At 37.5% G+C, this 6,749-nt stretch overlaps 1 pseudogene; it reads right to left on the bottom strand.

Moving 5' to 3' along the window:
* Window positions 1–5,598: 5,598 nt before the first annotated feature.
* LOC102851249 lies at window positions 5,599–6,056 on the bottom strand (annotated as a pseudogene).
* Between the last annotated feature and the right edge of the window lie 693 nt (window positions 6,057–6,749).

The following is a 6,749-nucleotide window of genomic DNA, read 5'->3' as shown; positions in this document are numbered from 1 at the left end:
TTGGGAATTTTGGGACACAGCAAAAGCAGTACTCAGTAATTTATAGCAATAATAACACACGTACCAAAAAGAAGAACAAACTAGAATCAACACCTTACCTGAACATTTCTGTTAGAAAACCAGAAACAAGCAAAGCCTTTTTCCAAAAGAAAAGAAATAATAGATATTAGAGCATAAATTAGTGAAACGGGAAAATAAAATGCATCAACAAGACTAGACGTTGGCTTACTAAAATGATCAATAAAATTCTAAGTCCACTGGTGAATATAACATGAAAAGAAGAAGATGCAAATAATACAAATAAGAAGTAGTGAATTTTGCAATAGAATCAAGTGAAATATATTCTACAGAATGTGGTCACTTGATGGCACGTAACAATGACAATATTCTAGAAAATTGGAAAATCCAGAAGAAATTTGACATTTTTCAGAATGCTCTGCCTACCTAACACAGACAGAGGTAGAAACTTTTTTTTTTAGTTTTTTGTGTGAGTGTACCGTCAAATCAGATCTGACTGGTAGAGGAGGAGATTGTCCCTCCTTTCCCGGCAGAGCATCTGGTGGATTTGAACCGTGCGCCTCTGGGATTGTAGTTGCAGCTCCTTGCCACTAGGCCACCAGAGTTCCCCCTAAACTTTTAAGAGCTTAATACAGGCTCAGCTTGTGCCTCACTATGAGAAAGGAGCTGAGAAGCCCATCTGAGGAGGGAACAGAGTGGAGGGGGCATCTCCCACTGGAATCCTGAACCAGTTGACTTCATGTGGGATTCTACTAGTGAGGTCACACAAAGTACTTTAAATTCCACCTGTCCATTTCCTATGTTAAAAAAATAAACATACGGTTGTTAAGGGGGAAAAGGAAACTCAATACTAATCAAGAAACTGATCAGGTCATAAAACAATAAAATTTCTGAACAAGATGCTTTACTGGTGAATTTTACTAAACATTAAGAGAAAAGCAGACATCAGTTCTGCTCAAATTATTTCAAAATAGAGGAAAATATAGAATACTCCCAAATTAATTTTGAAGCACACAAGACCCTAACACTAAGGCCAGGCAGACATCACTAAAAAAAGAAAATTGCTGATCAATATCCCTCATGAACAGAGACACAAAAATTCTCAAAAAGGCCTAGCCAGTAGAGTTCACCAAATAGAATATCACCAAAATTACTCATTGTAATCAAGTGGTATTCCATCTATTCCTGGGGCTATATTTTTTGCCGAGTCCTTCAGAACAGCCTGAACTTCCTCCTTCATCACCATTGCCTCCTAATCATATATTGTCTCTTGAAATTCTTCTGTGTCAGCCAATTATATTTGGTACAGTGACTCTGTACACTCCTTTCATATTCTTTTAGTGCTTCCTGGATCATTGAATATTCTTCTCATAGCATCCTTAAGGATCAAAACTCATGGCTTGAATTTATTCCTTCAGCTTAAGAAATGACAAGCAAGTTCAGCCCTTTTGATTTTCTGATGCCAACTCCTTGCATGTTTCATTATAAAACTTTGCCTTTTTTAAATTCAACATATATTTCTTTACAGCATATTCTTCCCATTTAATTTTCCCCCCATTTGTTCATTGTTGTACATGTTCCTCTCTGTCCAGCCCTCCCACCCCCCAGTTCTTTTCTCTTTGAAAAGAAAAAAAAATTATTTGTTATACAATCCCTCTCCCCAAGTCCACAGTCCACTTTATTATACATTTCTTTTTCTGGAATCTTGTCATGAAAATAATACCTAATCCTATATTCCTTTTAAACAGTCCTCTCCCTCCTCTGTTTCAATGCAGTATACATTATTTATCCTCTTTTTCTTAGGGTTGTCTTTGGTTTTATTTTTCTTAGGTTTTTTCTTTGCTTTGTCTTCCCAAGTTGCCCTTTAAAATCTTCTACTCAGCTCCTTAACTTCCTGCTTTCTTCCCTTTGCTTTGGCTTCTTGGCACTCTAGAGCAATATTCAGTCTCTTCTGACATCAATTTTGGTCTTTTCTTCTTTCTCTGTGTTTTGCATTCTATGTGGATGATATTCTTGATATCTTCCCACCGCTCATTTGGTCTTCATTCATTAGTGGTTAAGGCCTCAAACCTGTTCCTGAGTGGGTTTTTAAATTTAGGGAGGATAGACTCAAGATGAAATTTTTACTCCAGTGGATATGATTTTACCTTCTTTAGCTTTAATTTGAACTTGCATATGAGTAGATGATTGTCTGTTCTGTATTCAGTACCTGGCCTAGTTTTCACTGCTAGTATTGAACTTCTCCAATGATTTCTTCCACAGATGTAAGCGATTTCCTGTGCATACCATCAGGTGAAATACATGTGTATAACCTGTGATAGAATACCAATTGACATATTTCAACAAACAGATGCTTCCCTGGACATGCTCACAAGGTTGTGCCAAGAAATCTGAAGGAAAATTACCTAGCCAACTGAATGGAAGAGGTCTATGTTTATTCCATTTCCAAAAAGAGGTGACTAGCCAGAGTGTGGAAATTATCAAACAACATCACTAATATCACATACAAACAAAATCCTGCTGAAGATTACCCAAAAACCACTGAAACAGTATATTGAAAGAGAACTGCGCAAATACGAGCTGGGTTTAGAAGAGGCCGTGGTAATAGAGACATTATCACCAATTTCAGATGGCTCTTAGCAGAAAGCAAAGAGTATCAGAGGAAAGCCTATCTATGTTTCATTGACCATGCTAAGGCATTTGACTGTGTGAATCACAACAAATTGTGGCTAACCTTAAGAAGAGAAGAATGGGAATTCCACAACAGTTGATTGTGCTCATGCAAAACCTATACTGATATCAAGAAGCAGTCCTTAGAACAGAGCAAGGAAACACTGTATGGTTCAAAATCAGGAAAGGAGTGCATCAGGGATGCATCCTGTCTCCATACCTTTTCAATCTATATGCAGAACAGATCATTTGGGGCTGGGCTTTATGAGGAGGAATGTGGCATCAGGATTGGAGGAAGATTCATCAACAACTTGCATTATGCAGATGACACAATCTTGCTTGCTGGAACTGAGGAGGACCTGAAAATCACTTGCTGCAGAAGGTCAAGGACTGTAGTCTTCAATATGGATTGAAGATCAACATCAAGAAGACAAAGATTCTCACCACTGGGCCAATTGGCAACACCATTAGAGATGGAGAAGAGATTGAGGTTGTTCACAATTTCAGCTTGCTTAGCTCCCAATCAACACTCACGGCACCAGCAGTCAGGAAATAAAAGACAAATTGCAGTAAGAAAATCTGGTCTTTGCAATTACTTACTATTCATCAGAGAGCTCGACAATAACTAAGGATGACAGAAGAAAAATTGTGTTATGGTGCTGGAGGAAAGCCTAGACCATACCATGAACCGTCAATAAAACAAATAGGTCTCTCTTAGAGAGAGGGTGAAAGCATGTTTCCTTGGAAGCTAGGCTTTTGAAGCTCTGTTTCACATATTTTGGGCACATGGCCAGGAGGAATAGGTCCTTGGAAAGGATATTATGCGTGGAAGGTGGAGGGACAGCAGATAAGAAAACCCCAGATAAGATGGATTGATACAGTAACTGGGGCAATGAGGGTAGGTGTATCAGAATCAGTGAGACTGGATCAGGACAGGGCATGCTTCAGAGCTTGTACATAGGGTGTCTAGGAGTCACAACAACAATCAAGTGGTTGTTATACTAAGTATGCAAAGATGGTCCAACAAGTTACTGTATTTTATAGTCGATAAAATATAAGCAGAGAGCACTGCTAGCCTACTGGCAAAAAGCTGTACTGAAGTCCCAATGGCACACGGTTAAAATCTACTAGCTGCTAGGCAAGAAAAGGATTGGCAATCTCCTCCCACATGATTAACGGTCTCTGAAAACCTGTGGAAGGTTAAGCTATGAGTAGATTATGACGCGATGGTACACAACAGCTATACAATCTAACACCTTTTAGGTATTCTCTGCCCTCAGTTAAGATCCATCTGACTTCGTTTCAAGGTGTCTTCTGAATCCAGCTTGAATTTCTTGAAATTCCTTGTCAATGAACTCCCCTAGCTATTTAAAAACTAATCTTCAGCAAGATTTTACTTTATTATATTAATGAAACTCTTTGATAGTTTATGAACTGTGTTGGATCATCTTTTGTCACAAGGAGCACAAATATAGATTTGTTTGTTTGTTTGTTGATTAGCCAGGTCTTCCAAATTTTTTGGCATAGACTTCTAAGAACATTCAAGACTTCATCTGCTTGTTGAATCACCTCAATTGATGTTCCATCACTTCCTGTCTGTTCAGCTGTCTTACACCTTCAGTTATTCCCTTCATTTTGGTGTCTCTATATTGAAGAATAAGTTTAAGAGACTCTTCTGACATCCACTTTTGTCTGATTTCATTTTCTGTCTTTTAGATAATCTTTTGTTTTCTTCATGGATGTCATCAATGCCATCCCACAACTTGTCTAGTCTTTATTCAGTTAGTGCTCAATGAATCAAATATATTCTTGAGAAGAAAAACAAAAGATTCAATTGGGATAAAGTCAGGTCATATTGTTATTCTTATGTACTTGATTTTATTTTCTTCAGCTTCAATTTGAATTAGCAAATGAGTAATTGATTTTAGAGAAATGCAAATCAAAACAATAATGACATATTTTCTCACCTCTTCAGCACTAAAAAAATTCACTAAGACAGTAAACAAGTGAATCAGATATTTTCTCACTTTAGTAATAATAGCAAAGATGACTAAGACAGTAATTAACAAATGCATATTGGGATTGTAGAACACTCATACACTGATGGTGGAAATAAAAAGTGATGTAACAACTTTGGAAAGCAGTTTGATGCTTTCTTTAAAAACTAGAAATAGAAATATAATTTAATATAGCAATTTCACTACTATGTATATAGCCTAAAGAAATAAGAACTGCAACATGGACAGATATGTGCATATTCAAGTTCATGACAATATTACTTACAATAGCAATTAGATGGAAACAAACCTAAGTTCCCATCAATAGATAAATAAACAGACCCTGGTACATGCACACAATGAAATACTTTACAATTCTAAATAATGAAGAATTTTGTGAATAACTCTTAACATAGATGAATCTAGATGATACTGCACTAGAGAAGTAAATTAGTAATTAAAGGAGAAATATTGTATTAATCTCTAATTATAAATAGTAAAGAAATTCTTTTTTTCTTACAAATTTTATACAATTTATTCCCTTAAAAAAGAGAACAGATAATAATCAGAACACAAATATTCATGTTCTGGTAAATACTTGCTAATATATACAAGTCAAAGTGAAAGTTTATGTAAATAAGTATAATAAAACAAGTTATTTATAAAAAAAAACAACCCAACAACCCAATTACTTCTTTGATGTTTACACAGAACTAGGTCTTATAGGTCAACATTACCAATAGAGGTTCTGTTTAGAAAGAATAATTTTGTTTTTTTTCTGCCCAGCTGGCACATTTACTAACATTATACAAGAACCTCAAATCTCCTCACCCCCACCCTGCCCCACCAGCAAGTAAAATCACAGAGTCCCAGGTCCCTAAAGCAGGGTGCCTCTGCTCCATTTCTAAAAAGCTTAGACCTTAGCAGTAGCCTGAGTTCTACCAAGAGCTATGAGCTGCTGAATCTTCTGGCTCATCATATCTATGACAGCCTGTTTCATGGCATGTTCTTCTTATAGGCTGGCTGTATTTTCTCCATCTTCTTGGTGAGGGAGTCTATCTTCCTCTTGAAGAAGTCCTTGGCATCCTCAGCTGTCTTCTCGACATAGTGGCCAGTTGTCACATCAGTGAGCATGTTCCACATCATGTGGTTTCCCAGGGACATACATAGTACTTGACAGTAGGACAAGTAATTCGTTCCCTTCTTTGCTCTTGTTCAGCACATTCAGGTCGTCCTGGGCTTCTATGTGTTTGATCTGTACCACATGAAGCTGGGCAATGGACAGTAGACAGAAACTCCACTTCATGATCCAGCTGGTTCTTGAGCATGTGGCAGGTCCAGCTCCATGATGTTAACAGACTGTGCCATATTGGGAAGGACCTAGGAAGAATAATTATTGATGGTTACTATGGATAGGATGGGAGGGAGAGGGAAATAAAATCAGTAAATAGGCCCCAACACCTAAAATACCTTTGACTTATTTCCATTGAACCAGAAAGGACTTACAGCTATCCAGAGATTTCTGAGGCTGTAAATCACATGAGAGAAAACTGTCCATCTCTTCCTAGTGGATTAGAACTGTCACAAAGCTGCTGTGTTTGTTTTTTTTTATTAGCAGTTCAATTTCCTATAGACTAACTCATGAGAGCTCCCTTAATACATAATAAACACATATTAGGTGGGTGAAGAAAAAGATGGTATACAGTAAGGAGTACAATATCATTTAAAAAAGAGAAGACACAGAAAGATAAACAATATAATCAGCAAAAGTAAAAACTATTGTGTACATGACTGTCCAACAAAAATCTACAAGCAGCTACTTAGGCAGATGTTGCTGTTGTTGTTGTTATGTGCCGTCGAGTCACTTGCGACTCATAGGGACCCTATGTACAATAGCCCTAAACCCTGCTCTATCCTGTGCCAATCATACTGCCTCTGACACATCCCGATTACCCCAGTCACTGAATCAATCCACCTCATAGAGGGTCTTTCCCTCCTGCGCTGTCTCTCTGCCCTCCCAAGCATGATGTCTCTCTCCAAGGACTCATCCCTCCTTACAACATG

This window comes from Elephantulus edwardii, unplaced genomic scaffold, assembly GCF_000299155.1.
Source record: "Elephantulus edwardii isolate Elephantulus edwardi_28Jun2011 unplaced genomic scaffold, EleEdw1.0 scaffold00306, whole genome shotgun sequence".
NCBI classification, from domain to species: domain Eukaryota; kingdom Metazoa; phylum Chordata; class Mammalia; order Macroscelidea; family Macroscelididae; genus Elephantulus; species Elephantulus edwardii.
This window is presented reverse-complemented; position numbering and strand designations above follow the sequence as displayed.